Source organism: Schistocerca cancellata, chromosome 4 (assembly GCF_023864275.1).
Source record: "Schistocerca cancellata isolate TAMUIC-IGC-003103 chromosome 4, iqSchCanc2.1, whole genome shotgun sequence".
NCBI lineage: Eukaryota > Metazoa > Arthropoda > Insecta > Orthoptera > Acrididae > Schistocerca > Schistocerca cancellata.
Window position 1 is genome coordinate 441,187,102 of NC_064629.1, and position 19,229 is coordinate 441,206,330.

The window sequence follows — 19,229 nt, forward strand, 5'->3', positions numbered from 1 at the left end:
GTGACCACGATGCAGTTGCCGTAACAATGATTACCAAAGTTCAAAGGACAACTAAAACAAGCAGAAATATGTAGATAAAAAATCAGTAGTTTCATATGTCAATGAGGAACTTTAAACTTTCAGCATAGGGCTGTAGCATGTAGACGAACGCTAACTCATTTTTAAAAGAATAGTAGACCATGCACTGGATTGACATGTACCCAGTAGAACAGTCCATAATAGGTGGGAACCTCCATGTTATTCATTCACTGTAAAGCAACTCCTAAATAAACCAAGATTACTGCATAACAGTGTAAATCAAAGTGTGCGGCTATAGATAGAGAGATGCTGAATGAAACACATTTGGATTTCAAGAGAGCAATGTGTGATTCCTTCAGTGACTACCATGGGAGAACATTGTAAAATGATCTTTCACAGAACCCAAAGAAATTATGGTCATATGTAAAGGCTGTTAGTGGTATCAGAGTTAGTGTTGAGTCCCTAGTGAATGAGACCGGAGCTGAAGTTGAGGGTAATGAAGCAAAGGTTGAAATGCTTAACCCCATTTTCAAATGCTCCTTTACAAAGGAAAACCCAGAAGAATTGCCCCAGTTTTAATACTCACACCACTAAAAAGATGAATGAAGTGCTGCACTTGTTAGCCCTGTACTTAGCCATATTTGCAATTTTTCCTTTAGGAATGGTTAGTTTCCTGAATGATTAAAGTATTCAGTAGTAAAGCCACTTTATAAAATGGGAGAAAGGGATAATGTAGACAATTTTAGACCTATTTCTATGGCATCAGTGTTTGCTAAAGTTATTGAAAAGGCTGTGTATGTAAGGATAATTGATCATTTTATATGACATAATTTGCTATCAAATGTAAAGATCGGCTTTAGAAGTCTTTTAACAACTGAAAATGATATAGTCTCTTTTCTCTGTGAGGTACTGGGCAGGTTAAACAAAAGGTTTCGAACACTAGGCATATATATATATATATATATATATATATATATATATATATATATATATATATATATATATATATATATATATATATATTTAACTAAGGTGTTTGATTGTGTTGATCACAAAATATTGCTCTGCAAGTTGGACCAATACGGAATACGGGTAGTAGCTCACAATTGGTTCACCTCTTACTTTAACAACAGACAGCAAAAGGTCATTATTCACAGAGTTGAGAATGGCTGTGATGTGGGGTCTGAGTGGGGTACGGTCAAGTGGGGGTGGGGGTGGTGTCCCAGGGATCAGTGTTGGGGCCACTTCTGTTCCTTATTTATATAAATGATATGCCCTCTAGTATTATGGGTAACTCTAAAATATTTTTGTTTTCTGAGGACACTAGCTTGGTAGTAAAGGATGTTGTGTGCAACATTGGCTCAGTTTCAAACAGTGCAGTTCATGACATGCGTTCATGGCTTGTAGAAAATAAACTAATGCTAAATCACAGTAAGACTCAGTTTTTACAGTTTCTGAAACATAATTCACCAAAACCAGACATTTGAATTTTACAGGATGGTCATATGATTAGTGAAACTGAACAGTTCAAATTTCTAGGTGTTCAGATAGATAGTAAACTGCCATGGAAAGCCCATGTTCAGAATTTTCTTCAAAGATTTAAAGCTGCCATTTTTACTATTCGAATTGTATCTGAAGTAAATGATCGTTTGACCTGAAAATTAGTCTACTTTGATTATTTTCACTCACTTATGTTGTGTTGTATTATATGTTGGAGTAACTCTTCCCATTTTAAAATGATATTTTTGGCTCAGAAATGGGCAGTTCGGACAATAAGTGGTGTAAGTTTGCAAACCTCTTGTTGACCCTTGTTCACTAGTTGGAGTAGATAGGCACAAAAAAAACACACAAACACACACATGTGAACACATGTAGGTGCGGATGGATATGTGTGTGTGTGTGAGTGTATACCTGTCCTTTTTTCCCCCTAAGGTAAGTCTTTCCACTCCCGGGACTGGAATGACTCCTTACCCTCTCCCTTAAAACCCACATCCTTTCGTCTTTCCCTCTCCTTCCCTCTTTCCTGATGAGGCAATAGTTTGTTGCGAAAGCTTGAATTTTGTGTGTATGTTTGTGTTCGTTTGTGTGTCTGTCGACCTGCCAGCACTTTCATTTGGTAAGTCACATCATCTTTGTTTTTAGGTGTATAAGCAGCTTTCACTCAGTTAATACTTGGCAGAAATCCAACCTGCATTTGGAGCGGACTTCCTTAACTCTTGTGCAGAAGGGTGTGCAGTATACTGCTGTATCCATTTTCAATAAGTTACCACAAGAATTCAAAAATCTTAGCAGTAACTCGTGCTTTCAAATTGAAACTGAAGAGTTTCCTCATGGGTCACTTCTTTGTTCTGTTAAGGAGTTCTTTGAAAAATTAAGCTGACTCTTATGTTATATTGTTGACTGCATTTTCTGAAACTCATGGCTTGACTTGTTTTGGTTCAATAAACATTTTATTTTTATCTGTTATTACTTTTATGTTGGAATTTCATGTACTGACACATTCTATGACTTTGGAGATTTACTCCTCAATTTGACCCTACAGAACTTCAGGTGTAAATAAATAAATAAATAAATAAATATTACTGTCAATGGTGTTGAGAAATAGCTAAAATCATTAAAACTGAAAAAATCTCCAGGGCCTAACAGAATCTCTGTCAGATTCTATACTGAATTTGGAGTTGAGTTAACACCTCTTCTAACTATAACCTATCATAGATTCCTCAAACAAAAACTCTTACCCAGTTCTTGGAAAAAAAGCACAGGTCATCCCCATCTGCTGGAAGGGTAGTAGGAATGGTTCAGAAAACTACTGTCTAACATCCTTGACACTGACTTGTTGTAGAATCTTAGAACATATTCTGAACTCAACCATAATGAGACATCTTGAACAGAATGACCTCCTCAACACCAACCAGCATGGATTCCAAAAAAATTGATCATATGAAACCCAACTTGCACTTTTCTCACATGTCGTACTGAAAGCTTTGGATCAAGACAATCAGATACATGCAGTATTTCTTGGTTTCTGAAAAGCATTTAACTCAGTACAAGACCTACACTTATTGTCAAAAAGTAGCCTCATATGGGGTATCAAGTGAAATTTGTGACTAGATTGAGGACCTTTTTTGTAGGTAGGATGCAGTATGTCATCTTGAATGGAAAGTCATTGTCAGATGTAGAAGTAACTTCAGGTGTACTCCAGGAAACTGTATTGGGACCCTTGCTGTTCATGTTGTATATCAGTGACCACGCAGCCAATATTAATAGTAACAGCAGACTTTTTGCAGATTATGCAGTTATCTATAATGAAGTACTATCTGAGAGAACCTGCATAAATATTCATTCAGATCTTTATAAGATTTCAAAGTGGTGCAAAGATTGGCAACTTGCTTAGATGTTCTTAAATGTAAATTAAGCACTTCGCAAAATGAATGAAAACATTGTATCCTATGACTACAATATCAATGAGTCACTGTTTGAATCAGCCAACTCATATAAATACCTACATGTAACACTTTGTAGGGATATGAAATGGAACCATCACATAGGCTCAGTTGTGGGTAAAACAGGTGGTAGACTTTGGTTTATTGGTAGAATACTGGGGAAGTGCAATCAGTCTACCAAGGAGATTGCTTAAAAATCACTCGTGTGACCCATCCTAGAATATTGCTCAAGCATGTGGGATCCACACCAAATAGGACTAACAGGGTATATTGGACATAAACAGAGAATATACTAGGATAATGGAATGTAGTCAAATTAAATTGTGTGATGCTGCGGGAATTAGATTAGGAAATGAGACACTTAAAGAGAGAGGATCTAAAATGTAGACTAGCAGTGGCAAAGAAAGTGTTGCTGAAGAAGAGAAATTTGTTAACATCGAGTATAGATTTAAGTATCAGGAAGTCGTTTCTGAAAGTATCTGTATGGAGTGTAGCCATGTATGGAAGTGAAACATGGATGATAAATAGTTTAGACAAGAAGAAATGGTTCAAATGGCTCTGAGCACTATGGGACTCAACTGCTGAGGTCATTAGTCCCCTAGAACTTAGAACTACTTAAACCTAACTAACCTAAGGACATCACAAACATCCATGCCCGAGGCAGGATTCGAACCTGCGACCATAGCGGTCTTGCGGTTCCAGACTGCAGCGCCTTTAACCGCACGGCCACTTCGGCCGGCAGACAAGAAGAGAATAGAAGCTTTTGAAATGTGGTGCTACAGAAGAATGCTGAAGATTAGATTGGTAGATCACATAACTAATGAGGAGGTATTGAATAGAATTGGAGAGAAGAGAAATTTGTGGCACAACTTGACTAGAAGAAGGGATTGGTTAGTAGGGCATATAATGAGGCATCAAGGGATCACCAATTTAGTATTGGAGGACAGTGTGGAGGGTGAAAATCGTAAAGGGAGACCAAGAGATGAATATACTAAACAGATTCAGAAGGATGTAGGTTGCAGTAGGTACTGGGAGATGAAGAAGCTTGCTCAGGGTAGAGTAGCATGGAGAGCTGCATCAAACCAGTCTCTGGACTGAAAACCACAACAACAATGGAGAGTGGCAGCACAAATTGTCATTGGTTTGTTAAATCCATGAGAGAGTGAAGGAATTGAACCAAAAGACTCCTGAAGATAGATGTAAACTATTCAGAGAAGGTCTATTAACAAAGTTTCAAGAACTGGCTTAAAATGATGACTCTAGGAATGTACTACAATCCCTTATGTTTTGCTCACACAGGGATTGTGAGGTTAAAATTAGAATAATTACTTCATGCACAGAGGCATTAAAACAATCATTCTTCCCATTCTCCATAGATCAATGGAATGGGAAGAAACCCTTATAACTGGCACAATGGGACGTACCCTCTGCTGTGCACCTCATGGTGGTTTGCAGAGTATAGCTGTGACATAAATATTCCTTTCTGCCCTTGCAAGGAAATGCACATGAGAAAGAATCATACGGGGCAGAGCAATTCCAATTTCTCACAGCACAATAAATAACTTTCCAGCCAATTTACCATACAGGTTAACAGTTGGCATAATTGTAAATGAATGCATTAAGGCATTGATGTTATTTGATCATGATACAGCTCTCTTGGTACCGTTAATTTGCAGAGTTTCTTTTACTGCATTTCCTCTTCAAATCCCGACTGGTCACAGTTGAAAGCAAATGCCTTACTGAATGAGGAGATAAGTTTCTTTATTTCCATTTACAAATTTTTGGGCTGATTCTGCAGTTTGCTGTGCACCATCAAGTTAACACTTTGTTTGAAATTTCATTATCTTATGGCTTACAGTACTGTAGCACTGTTTGAAGTTATGCAAACATCCACTGCCTTCCCTGAATCACTGAAATCTATGTTGTGCAGTTCGATGTGCATAACATTGTAGGTCACTATGATGTTCATCCTGTAAACTGCATCAAGCATCCTTGAAACAGGCAAACAACATTCGTAATCTATTCATAATTTTTTTTTTGACAATGACTGAACTTTACTATGTTTCACTGGAGACGAGATTTGTGGCTTCCTGTCCAACAAATATGTTGAACTATAAGGCTCAACACCTGCTTCAGTAACACCTTCAGTTGTTAAGCACAGAAATTCCTTGGGTTCCTTTCTGATAAACTGTCAACTTTGGCAACTTTAGTTGTAGATATGATGCAATGTTTGCTTTGTTTATTATTGCCACTGTTATGCTTTATATCAACACCACTAACACTGTAGCACTGTTGTGAGTTATTCATCAACTAAGCAGCTCAGCTACGCTCCATGGCCACATGCTGTGCTCAGCATTGGATACCTCCAGATCCACTCCCTGTTTCCATTAGCACCCAATATTGAGGCTGCAGTGCAGACAATATGTGGGTCATTGAATACCATAAACATCATTCACCTTTTGTGATCCATTTCACACACAAGGATTCCTTTTTAAGTTCAGTTTAGCTCAGAGCTCAGCCAGGCTAGAGCCTATGTTGCTGCCAGTGGTGGTAGCTCCATGTACTAAATTTTGTAGCCGTATACTGTCAGATCACCTACAGATTCAATCATGTATTCTTCCTATTATGCAGCATATGCACAAAAACTGAAATTTTGTTATTTGTTATTCTTCCTGATACTGCAGTTTTTATGTTCAGCGATATATACTCCTGGAAATTGAAATAAGAACACCGTGAATTCATTGTCCCAGGAAGGGGAAACTTTATTGACACATTCCTGGGGTCAGATACATCACATGATCACACTGACAGAACCACAGGCACATAGACACAGGCAACAGAGCATGCACAATGTCGGCACTAGTACAGTGTATATCCACCTTTCGCAGCAATGCAGGCTGCTATTCTCCCATGGAGACGATCGTAGAGATGCTGGATGTAGTCCTGTGGAACGGCTTGCCATGCCATTTCCACCTGGCGCCTCAGTTGGACCAGCGTTCGTGCTGGATGTGCAGACCGCGTGAGACGACGCTTCATCCAGTCCCAAACATGCTCAATGGGGGACAGATCCGGAGATCTTGCTGGCCAGGGTAGTTGACTTACACCTTCTAGAGCACGTTGGGTGGCACGTGATACATGCGGACGTGCATTGTCCTGTTGGAACAGCAAGTTCCCTTGCCGGTCTAGGAATGGTAGAACGATGGGTTCGATGACAGTTTGGATGTACCGTGCACTATTCAGTGTCCCCTCGACGATCACCAGTGGTGTACGGCCAGTGTAGGAGATCGCTCCCCACACCATGATGCCGGGTGTTGGCCCTGTGTGCCTCGGTCGTATGCAGTCCTGATTGTGGCGCTCACCTGCACGGCGCCAAACACGCGTACGACCATCATTGGCACAAAGGCAGAAGCGACACTCATTGCTGAAGACGACACGTCTCCATTCGTCCCTCCATTCACGCCTGTCGCGACACCACTGGAGGCGGGCTGCACGATGTTGGGGCGTGAGCGGAAGACGGCCTAACGGTGTGCGGGACCGTAGCCCAGCTTCATGGAGACGGTTGCGAATGGTCCTCGCCGATACCCCAGGAGCAACAGTGTCCCTAATTTGCTGGGAAGTGGCGGTGTGGTCCCCTACGGCACTGCGTAGGATCCTACGGTCTTGGCGTGCATCCGTGCGTCGCTGCGGTCCGGTCCCAGGTCGACGGGCACGTGCACCTTCCGCCGACCACTGGCGACAACATCGATGTACTGTGGAGACCTCACGCCCCACGTGTTGAGCAATTCGGCGGTACGTCCACCCGGCCTCCCGCATGCCCACTATACGCCCTCGCTCAAAGTCTGTCAACTGCACATACGGTTCACGTCCAAGCTGTCGCGGCATGCTACCAGTGTTAAAGACTGCAATGGAGCTCCGTATGCCACGGCAAACTGGCTGACACTGACGGCTGCGCAGCTAGTGCCATTCGACGGCCAACACCGCGGTTCCTGGTGTGTCCGCTGTGCCGTGCGTGTGATCATTGCTTGTACAGCCCTCTCGCAGTGTCCGGAGCAAGTATGGTGGGTCTGACACACCGGTGTCAATGTGTTCTTTTTTCCATTTCCAGGAGTGTATTTCACTATTAGTAAAAATCTGATGCAGGACTTCAATGGCTGTCTGAATGCATTAGTTGTTTTGGTGTGTGTGTGTGTGTGTGTGTGTGTGTGTGTGTGTGTGTGTGTGTGTGTGTGGTGCACATGTGCTCTCTGGATACACCATTTTTTTTCCTTGTTGTTGTAGCCCGGGTTTAAATTGCCATGTAGTGACCTCTTGTTTCATTTGTGCCTTGAAAATGAGGGTGAGTTGTGTTAGAGTGAGAATTCATAGCAAACGATGTGGATGAATGTCCACTGAGCTATAAATGTAACTAGGTCCTGGAGAACTGTGGAACAAAAGACTAAGTTGAAGAAACTCTTCCCAGCTATTTAATTCCACATTGTACAGGATGTGAAGTGATTACTGAAGAAATTGGAGATTAGATGTTTACCATCTCATTGATGAAGAGGTAACTGGTAAAGAAGGTTAAGGCTTCACATTAGATAGATGAATATATCACTAGACATGGGGTTTAAGCTTGGATTGAGGAAGGGTGTCTTTTTTCTAAAGGAATCAGTCCAACATTTGCCTTATGCAACTGAGGGAAATTGCAAGGAACATAAAATTTGACAGTTTGGTGGGGATTTAAGCCACCCTCTTTCTCAATGAAAGTCCAATGTAGTTACTGCTGCACCATTTTTCCAAGTATAAAAGCTCATTAGACACAGAGCACAAGCTCTGCGTTAAGCAATTTAGGAGACAGCAGTAAACCTAAATTTGGATGGACTGACATCAATCAGAATCCAGAAAGAACAATTAATGCAACACACAATTACAGATGAAAGAGTTGATAGCACAGTTGTCAGAGATTGTATCTCTGGTTGTCCATGAGAATTAGTGGATTCAACAAAATGATGCACCATTCTATCTTAATAGCAATATTTGTGGGCATCTGAAGAATAGATATGCTCATTGCCACCCCATGTCTACATCTACATCTACATAAATACTTCACAATCCACCATAAAGTGCATGACAGAGAGTACCCTGTACCACTACTTGTCATTTCCTTTCTTGTTCCACTTGCATATAGAGCGAGGGAAATATGACTGTCTGTATGCCTCCATATGAGCCCTAATTTCTTGTATCTTGTCTTCATGGCCCTTAAACACAATGTATGTATGTTGGTGGCAGTAGAATTATTCAGCAGTCAGCTTCAAATTCTAGTTCTCTAAACTTTCTCAATAGTGTTTGCAAAAGGAACACCACCTTCCCTCCAGGGATTCCCATTCGAGTTCCCAAAGCATCTCCATAACACTTAAATTTTGTTCAAACCTACCAGTAACAAATCTAACAACCCTCCTCTGAACTGCATCGATGTCTTCCATCAGTCTGATCTGGTATGGATCCAAAATACTTGAGTGGTACTCAAGAATAAGTCGCACCAGCATTCTACACACAGTCTCCTTTACAGGTGAACCACTCATTTCTAAAATTCTCCCAATAAATGATTTGTCTTCCCTACCACAGTTTTCACATGCTCATTCCACCTCATATCGCTGTGCAACATTATGCCCAGATATTTAAACGACTTTATTGTGTCAAGCTGGACACTAGTAATACTGTATGCAAACATTACAGGTTTGATCTTCCTACTCATCCACATCAACTTACATTCTTCCACATTTAGGGATAGCTGCCATTTATCACAGTAACTGGAAATTCTGTCTAAGTTGTCATGTATCTTCCTACAGTCACTCAACTTTGACACCTTACCATACACCATGGCATCAGCAGCAAACAACCACAGATTGCTGCCCACCCTGTCAGCCAAATCATTTATGTATAAAGAGAACAGCAGCAATCCTACCACACTCCTGGGGCACTCCTGACAATACCCTTGTCTCTGATGAAGACTCGCTGTCAAGGACAACATACCACGTTCTATTATTTAAGAATTCTTCAAGCCACTCACATATCTGTGAACTTATTTGATATGCTCATACCTTTGTTAACAGTCTGCAATGGGGCAGCATGTCAAGTGCTATCTAGAAATATGGTATCTGCCTGTTGCCCTTCATCCATAGTTCTCAGTACATCATGTGAGAAAAGCGCAAGCTAAGCTCCACACGAGTGATGCTTTCTAAAATCATGTTGATTTCTGCACATAAGTTTCTCAGTCTCAAGAAAGTTTATTATATTCGAACATGTTAAAGGATTCTACAGCAAACAGAAGTTAGGGATATTGGTCTGTAATTCTGCAGGTATGTTCTTTCACCTTTATTATGTACTGGAGTCATCTGCACTTTTTCCAGTCGCTTGGGACTTTGTGCTGGGTGAGAGATCCACAATAAATACAAGCTAGATACGGGGCCAATGCCACACAGTACTCTTTTTAAAATTGAACATAGATTCCATTTCAACCTGGTGATTTGTGTGTTTTCAAATATTTAAGTTGCTTCTCTATGCCATGTATGCTTATTTCTGTATCATCCATACGGAAGTCCGTCCTGTGGTCACATAACCGTATGTTTGTACAATTCTCCTGAGTGAACGATTTTTTAAAAATGAGATTCAAAACTTCAGTTTTCATTTTGCTATCTTAAACTGGCACACCAGACTGGTCAACAAGGGAAGCCTTAGACCCACTTATCAATTTTACATAAGATCAGAATTTTCTCGGGTTCTCTGCAAGATCTTTTGCTAAGGTGTGATGATGGTAGCTGTATGCTTCGCACATAGATCTTTTCACATAAGAACAAATCTCTAATGACCTTTGCATGTCATCATTTGTGCATTCCCTTTTGAATGGAGAGTGCAACAGCCTCTGCTTCCTCAGCATCCTCCAAATTTTGTTATTAAAGCATGGTGGGTCTTTTCCATCCTATATTCTTACTAGACACTAACTCTCCACATCATGATTTATAATCTGCTTAAACTTTGCCTATAATTCTTCTACATCCATTTTACAGGAACTAAGTGATGTCAGTCCACTGTCTAAGTGAGATGATAACAACTGCTTATCTGGTCTATCTAGCAGAAACACTCACCCAGTCTTCTTGATTCATTTATTAACTTTTGAAATCACAATTGCTATAATGACGTTATGAATGCTAATTCCCATTTCTATATTGACATTGTTGATAAGGTTCACCTTACTTGTAGCTACAAGATCTAAGATATTTCCATTGTGTTTGGACTGCCATACTAGCTCCTCAAGACAGTTTCCAGTAAATGTGTTCAAAAGTATTTTGTATGACTGTCTGTCTGTCGGTCTGTCTGTCTGTACCCCGCACAATGAATCCATAGACATCCCAGCCTATAATCGGCAGGTTAAAGTTGAAGACAACCAGTATTGCATGATCTGAGTATTTATGTGTTATTTACCATAAACTTTCTTTGAATGACTAGAATTGTCACAATGGAATCGAGTGGCCAGTAAACACATCCTACAATTAACTTGGTTTCACCTACACTGTTATACGTGACCAGATAACTTCACTGTCACATTCAACTTCAACCTCAATACAGATAGTATTTTTGTCAACTGCAATGAACTCTCTCCTCCTATGGCCTCTAATCTATCTTTCAGATATATGTTCCATGACTCGCTAAATATCTCAGAGCATTCCACTTTGGGTTTCAGCCAGCTCTCAGGCCCAAGAATAATTTGAACGCAAGAACTCTCCCAGAGGGCAGTAAATTTGGGAACTTTATTATGAACGCTTCAACAGTTTACTGATAAAATTATGACAAAGTGTCTTTATTCTGAATCCCAACTGACTTCTCTTGCTCCATATCAACTGGTGAATGTTCATTAGAGCACCTCAAACTACTGCCTAGCCTAAAACAACCCTCACATGCACTCCACAAGTGCTCTGATATCCAAGTAGCTGCTTCCTCTATGAACTGCTCCCCTGACCTATCAAAGGGATACCTACAAATCCCCACATGATAATGCAGGTCCAGAAACTGCAGTGAAGACCATCACAGAGTCAACAAAAGCCTATGGTTGAGACCCTCCACTCGCCTCCAAACCAAAGGACCCCCGTCAACTCTGGGAATGATACTGCCAATTGCGAGCTCTGCTTGCACTCCATGGGCAAGGCCAGCAGTCATCACCACCTCCACCAGAAGCATGTACGAACTGAGGATCACCTCAGAACCCATGCGATAGGTATCACTGGTGTCAACGTGAGCCACAGTTTGCAGACGACTGCAGCTTGCACCAGCAAGGCCACCTCCTCATCTCAGGTGAGGTCTTCCGGCAGACATACTGTGTGTGCATTGGCTTTCTTTCCAGCCCTGAAAGCTATCTGCCTAAGGGGTTCTGTAACGTGCCTAACATTGGAGCACCCAATAACCAGTAAACCACTCCCCCCATGTGCCTGCTCAGATCCTGCTGAAGGAGCAGCCATCTGTCCACTAACAGCATGAATGGGCAAGGCCAAGTGGCCAGTTTCCACATTGGCCCTCTGCCTTGACCGACACGAACAAGTTACCACCCACCACTTTCCCTGCTGTCAGGGTGGATCCTCCACATCATGTGCACGAGAAGGTGTCTCAGAAGCAGAGCCCATGGGTAAATCAAGTGACACCTGAGGTGCCAGATTCTCCATCACTGCTATACCCCGAGGCAGCAGTCACAAGGTGACTGACTGTAGCCAACAGCATGTTCAGTTGTTCGTGAACTGCAGCCAGCTGCTCCTGTCTCCAAACACAGCCTGTACACATCCTACCCATCCTAGAAAGACTAACTGAATAAGTGAACTATAAAAGCAGACAATTCTAGATATTGACTTGCTAAACTCCTGATGTGTCACCAGTGGATGCTGATGTAGTCGCTCAGTGAGAAACTATTGCACTAAAGACTGAATGAATTTACGGTGATTCATTCTGCAAGAAATATGTATGAAGATCTCAGTTGATACTTAGCGGAATCATAAATGGAAAGTCAGTGAGTGAAAAATATATCACCAAAATAAACTGTGCTCTTAAAGAACAATGTGATCGTCTTGGGGCAGTTTTTATAGACCCAAACAAATTCCTACATGAAAACTCATTAGCAAAGGATGGCTTGTATTTAAATAGACTGGGGTCTGTAACTTTCAGCAGAATGTTTGCAGATGTCTGCAAAATCATTAGAAGCAAGGGAAACTGATACGGCCTGAAGGGGGTGAAAAATCATACACTCTAGCTCGAAAAGAAAAATATAAGCACCATACAAAAAAAGATGATGCTAAAGAATTTGCCTCAGAATACAGCTCACAACATGTAAACCAACAAAAGAAAAAATTACATAAAAGTACTTCATCAAAATATTCAATACTTTGGTTTAAAAAAAAAAAAAAAAAAAAAAAATAGAAGCAGAAGTACTCCTGAGTGAAGTAAGACCAGACATATTATGCATCAGTGAACATGGACTAACTGAAAGTAAAATAGGTAATGTTGCAATAAAGGACTACAAACTAGGTAGTTACTTCTGCAGATCTAAATATAAGGGTGGTGGCGTTTGTATATGTACTAAAACAGGTACTCTCCTAAAGAATGTAAACAGTGAAGCTGCTACATTGCCCATAGCTAGAGAAAAAGACTTTGAAGTTACTTGTATAGTGACAGAGGATTTTAGAGTGTTTTGTGTGTACAGATCACAATGTGGCAATATTAGCATCTTTCTGAAAAAAAATTGCTAGCTTATTGAGAATGAACGTGAAGAGAAACCTTTTATATGTGGAGACTTCAACATTGACATTGGAAAAGACACAAAAATAAGACAGGATTTTGAAGAATTGTTAATACAGCATAACATGAAAGTAACAATAACTGCACCAACAAGAGTGACTTCACAATGTGAGACAGTTATTGACAACATAATTACTAATATGTGTAACTATGAGTCACATGTAACTCAGACAGAAATATCTGATCATCATGGACAACTAATCAGCTTTTGCAGAAGTAATGAGACAGTATCAGAACCAAAATGAACAACCAAAGAAATCAGGATCATCAGTGAACAAAATATCAACATCTGTAGAATAATGTTAAGTAAGGAAACCTGGAATGAAACCGTACAGGCCCAGAGTGTAAATGAAAAATATGATGCATTTATTTCAACAATTAAATACCATTTTAATGTAGCATTTCCCAAAGTAAAGAGACAAGAAAGGCTGCAAGATCAAACACAGTGGATTACCAGTGAAATACTAGAACAGCAAAGGTAGCTGCAGGATCTGAGATGGATGGGCGAAGCTGAAAACTATAAAATGTTAAAAAAGAAGTATAGAAAAACGGCAAGAGAAGCAAAAGCAAGAGCAATTGAGACCACCATAATCAACTCAAAAAACAAGGCAAAGGCAGCTTGGAATGCAATTAATGCTGAAAGAAAGGAAAACAATGGGTCAAACAAAGAAGGAGGTATTAAGTCAATTAAAATAGACAACACAGTGGTCACAGATGGTATGGAAATAGCAAACATACTGAATAATAATTATATCAGTGTAGTAGAAAATTTAAAATTGGAAAGAAATAGTCAAAAACAGAAGAGTATTAAGATACCAAAAAGATCAAGCATTACTATGTTCTTAAGACCAGTCATGGAAGATGAACTACGGAAAACTATACAGTAACTGAAGTCCAAGAAATCAGCTGGTGATGACGAAATATCAAATCATATAATAAAGCTGGTAAGTGAGCAGATAATAACACCACTGCTGAACATAGTAAACTGTTCTTTCAGATATGGAATTTTTCCAGAAAAACTGAAGATAATGAAGGTGGTGCCAGTGTACAAGAAAGGGGATAAGGACGACTTATATTAGGTTTCTGAAAAATCCTAGAAATGCTTATGTATACCAGATTAGTTAATTATTTGGCCAAACATAACATTCTCATACCCTCACAACATGGTTTCAGAAAGACTGAATCTACAGAATCAGCAATTGTCAGTCTAACAGAATACATTTTACAGTCCTTGGATGAAAAATACGTTGTCTCTGCAATGTTTCTGGATCTTTCAAAAGCATTTGTCACCATTGACCATGAAATGCTGATACAAAAATTAGGCAACTATGGCATTCGAGGGCAACTAGGTGAATGGATAAAATCATACTTGTGCAACCGCAAGCAGTATGTATAATTAGGAAACTCATACCAATCAGAAACCAAACCCATCAGATATGGAGTGCCGCAGGATTCGATAATGGTGCCATTGTTATTTAATGTGTTTGTAAATGATATAGGTGTTGAAAAGGAAGAAAAGAAAATATTGTATGCTGATGACATGACAATACTAAATAATGACCAAAATATGGAACAGCTTGAGAGAGGAGCATACATATCTGCAAATGTCACAGCTCAATGGCTGTTTGAAAATGAACTGGTTATAGATCTAAAAAAAGACTATGTATGCAGTGTTCAAAAACAAGGAGAAGGCTGTAGACATGGATTTAGAGGTTGATGGAACAAGGTTGGAAGAAGTAGAATCTGCTAGATTCTTAGGTATTCTTGTGGATAATGAACTGAAATGGAAAAAAAACACATTAATAATGTCTGTAAGAAACTGAGCTCTGTCATATTCTTAATGATGCAGCTATCACAGTATTCAGACAAGAACCTTCTGTGTACAGTGTACCATGGACTTTTCAAACCATACTTACAGTATGGAGTGACTGTGTGGAGAAACTCAAACAAACAAGAGACAAAACGAGTGTTCACATTACAAAAAAAAGCAATTAGGACCATTTTAAGAAGAAAGACCTCTGAAATGTGCAGAAACTGTTTCAAGAAGTTAGGTATCTTAACTTTTTCATCACTGTATATATACAAAACAATAATGTACATCACAAAAGGTAGTGAGGACTGGATTACAAATGCTAGTGTACACACCCACAATACAAGAAGGAAGAATGAAGTAGGGAGCATACCCCACCGACTGGCAATGCTAGAAAAAGGACCCCAGTACTCTGGTATTAGACTGCTAAGAAGTCTGCCTAAAAACCTGCAAGGTAGCGTACTTGATAATGACTTTCCAAAGAAACTTAAAGATTATCTCAGTGAAAAAGAGTTTTATAGTGTTGCAGAATACTTATGCCATTAAATTTGTATATATTGTTATTCATTGTCAATGATGTAAAAATGTAAGCTAAAGGGGTAGAAAAATAAGTGATAATGAATGTTACTACTTTGAGATGTCCTATATTACACGTACATTTACTGTACACAATGTAATCTTACAGGATCAAATAAAATTCAATTCAATTCAATGTGAGATTAAACCTCTTAAACAGAGAAATGTGCATGAAATTTAATAAATGTAATATGTGGAAAACACAGTTAAGGATAAACACTTTACACTCTGTAGGTGCTCTTGTATCACAGCCATTAGCTGTATCCTGACTGGTTGGCTTACTGAACAAATGGGCTGTTGCTTTCAGAACAAAACAAATGAGCAACTGATGCACTAGAGACTGAATAAATTTACGCTTACAAAAATGCTAGAGTAATCCTCTTAAACAGAGAAACACACATAAAATTTAATAAATATACTGCATGGAAGACACAGAAAAGGATAAACACTTAACTTGCCACTCTGTAGAAGTACTCATATCACAGCCAAGAGCTGGAACCTGTCTATGCTCAGTGCTCTCTGTATAGCTTGCTGGACTACTGGTACAAAGAATATTGTGTGTTGTGTTCTGATAGCTCAGTGAATAAAGGCACTGAACTCAAACAACAGACTTCCAGATTCCAGTCCCAGTCGCCCACACAGTTTAAGTCAGATAGAAAGTTCCACATTAGTACATACTTCACTACAGAATGAAAAATTCATTTAAGAAACAAGCCTGGACCTCAGTTACATCATTTCTCCATGGTATCCTTTATTCTGGGAGTACTAAACCAGAAAAAGAGGTTCTAGGAAGAGAATATGTGTCATAGTCAGAAATTGGTCAGTAGGGGACAACTGTGACACCCGAGTACTTACTTACTTGTCTTCCATTCTCTTGGAGCTGAGTTTGAGGCACATCTGTGGTAGAAATTTTGCTATTTTATTCTTCTAAGGTTGTTTCATTCACGTGCACTTTATGTATGTAGTTGGTATGTCTTCCCCCAAAACTGATCAAAGTCTTTTTAGCATCATCCCCATGAATTGTATGGTTTGTATTTGTTTGATCAGAAAGCTTTTCTGAGCACAGGAAATCACTAGGCATAACCACTTGCCCAATGAAAGTAAAAGTAAACCTACATTTTGTGTCAAGTTCAGTAGTACAGCACACTGTCTATAACTGTGAAAATGATAATGCAACCAGTGCACACTATTCAGTCTGTCTAAATGCCTCAAAGAGTCATTTCAAGTGTAGAACATGCTCCCCTTGCTATTATACAGGGTGTTTCAAAAATGACCGGTATATTTGAAACGGCAATAAAAACTAAACGAGCAGCGATAGAAACACACCGTTTGTTGCAATATGCTTGGGACAACAGTACATTTTCAGGCGGACAAACTTTCGAAATTACAGTAGTTACAATTTTCAACAACAGATGGCGCTGCAAGTGATGTGAAAGATATAGAAGACAACGCAGTCTGTGGGTGCGCCATTCTGTACGTCGTCTTTCTGCTGTAAGCATGTGCTGTTCACAACGTGCAAGTGTGCTGTGGACAACATGGTTTATTCCTTAGAACAGAGGATTTTTCTGGTGTTGGAATTCCACCGCCTAGAACACAGTGTTGTTGCAACAAGACGAAGTTTTCAACGGAGGTTTAATGTAACCAAAGGACCAAAAAGCGATACAATAAAGGATCTGTTTGAAAACTTTCAACGGACTGGGAACGTGACGGATGAACGTGCTGGAAAGGTAGGGCGGCCGCGTACGGCAACCACAGAGGGCAACGCGCAGCTAGTGCAGCAGGTGATCCAACAGCGGCCTCGGATTTCCGTTCACCGTGTTGCAGCTGCAGTCCAAATGACGCCAACGTCCACATATCGTCTCATGCGCCAGAGTTTACACCTCTATCCATACAAAATTCAAACGCGGCAACCCCTCAGCGCCGCTACCATTGCTGCACGAGAGACATTCGCTAACGATATAGTGCACAGGATTGATGACGGCGATATGCATGTGGGCAGCATTTGGTTTACTGACGAAGTTTATTTTTACCTGGACGGCTTCGTCAATAAACAGAACTGGCGCATATGGGGAACCGAAAAGCCCCATGTTGCAGTCCCATCATCCCTGCATCCTCAAAAATTACTGGTCTGGGCCGCCATTTCTTCCAAAGGAATCATTGCCCCATTTTTCAGATCCGAAACGATTACTGCATCTCGCTATCTGGACATTCTTCGTGAATTTGTGGCGGTACAAACTGCCTTAGACGACACTGCAAACACCTCGTGGTTTATGCAAGATGGTGCCCGGCCACATCGCACGGCTGACGTCTTTAATTTCCTGAATGAATATTTCGATGATCGTGTGATTGCTTTGGGCTATCCGAAACATACAGGAGGCGGCGTGGATTTGCCTCCCTATTCGCCAGACATGAACCCCTGTGACTTCTTTCTGTGGGGACACGTGAAAGACCAGGTGTACCGCCAGAATCCAGAAACAATTGAACAGCTGAAGCAGTACATCTCATCTGCATGTGAAGCCATTCCGCCAGACACGTTGTCAAAGGTTTCGGGTAATTTCATTCAGAGACTACGCCATATTATTGCTACGCATGGTGGATATGTGGAAAATATCGTACTATAGAGTTTCCCAGACCGCAGCGCCATCTGTTGTTGACAATTGTAACTACTGTAATTTCGAAAGTTTGTCTGCCTGAAAATGTACTGTTGTCCCAAGCATATTGCAACAAACGGTGTATTTCTATCGCTGCTCATTTAGTTTGTATTGCCGTTTCAAATATACCGGTCATTTTTGAAGCACCCTGTATAACAAGAAGCATTGACAGCATGAGAAGTTTCCTCCTAAACTGGTGTACGAGGCATCTGGAAGGACTATGTCAAACCAGATAGCATGCAGCTATCTGCAAACAATCTATTTGGCCTCTAATAACCCATTACAAGCAAAGTACAAAACTCCTAGTACAATAGTGTGAGAAGAAATTGAGTGAGGGAACATCTGAGATAGGGGAAACACCTGAGATAGAACCTGGATCAATGGCATCAGGTTCCCTTCACCACTGAGTACAGGATTTGTCTGATGCTTGACACTCATCATAAAAGAGTGTGGTGCCAGTCAGTTACAAATACGTGCATCAGGCATGCAGTCACATTGATTAAGCAGGGAAGTAGGTCAGTCATTTTTTGGGTTGATATACTGTACAACTGTCTGACAGCTCTTATTGCTATTGAGGGGAATTTGAAAGCTGTGCGACAGGAGGACAGGATACTCAAACCTACTATCCAACTCTATGGTCAATATTTCAGCAACAGTTTCACCTTTCAAAATGATACTGCAAGATAACACTGCACCCACCTTGTGAACACCCCTCTGAGAAGCAGGAATTGACTGAATGGAATGGCCTATGGTGGTTGCTGCTTTGAACCCAACTGAGCATGCTTAGAAACAGTTAAAACTTGCAGTGTGTCACTGCATGAACCCTCCTATCTCATTGAATGACCTCAGGAAGGCCACTGCAAGATGTGGTATAGGCTCAAGCAACTACTTCTTGACTGGCCTGTGGATGGTGTG

At 40.4% G+C, this 19,229-nt stretch overlaps 1 protein-coding gene across 2 annotated transcripts in view; it reads right to left on the reverse strand.

Moving 5' to 3' along the window:
- Window positions 1-19,229, reverse strand: part of LOC126183594 (WD repeat-containing protein 6) — a 284,304-nt gene that overhangs the window by 82,245 nt on the left and 182,830 nt on the right. The gene's annotated exons all lie outside the window — the stretch shown is intronic.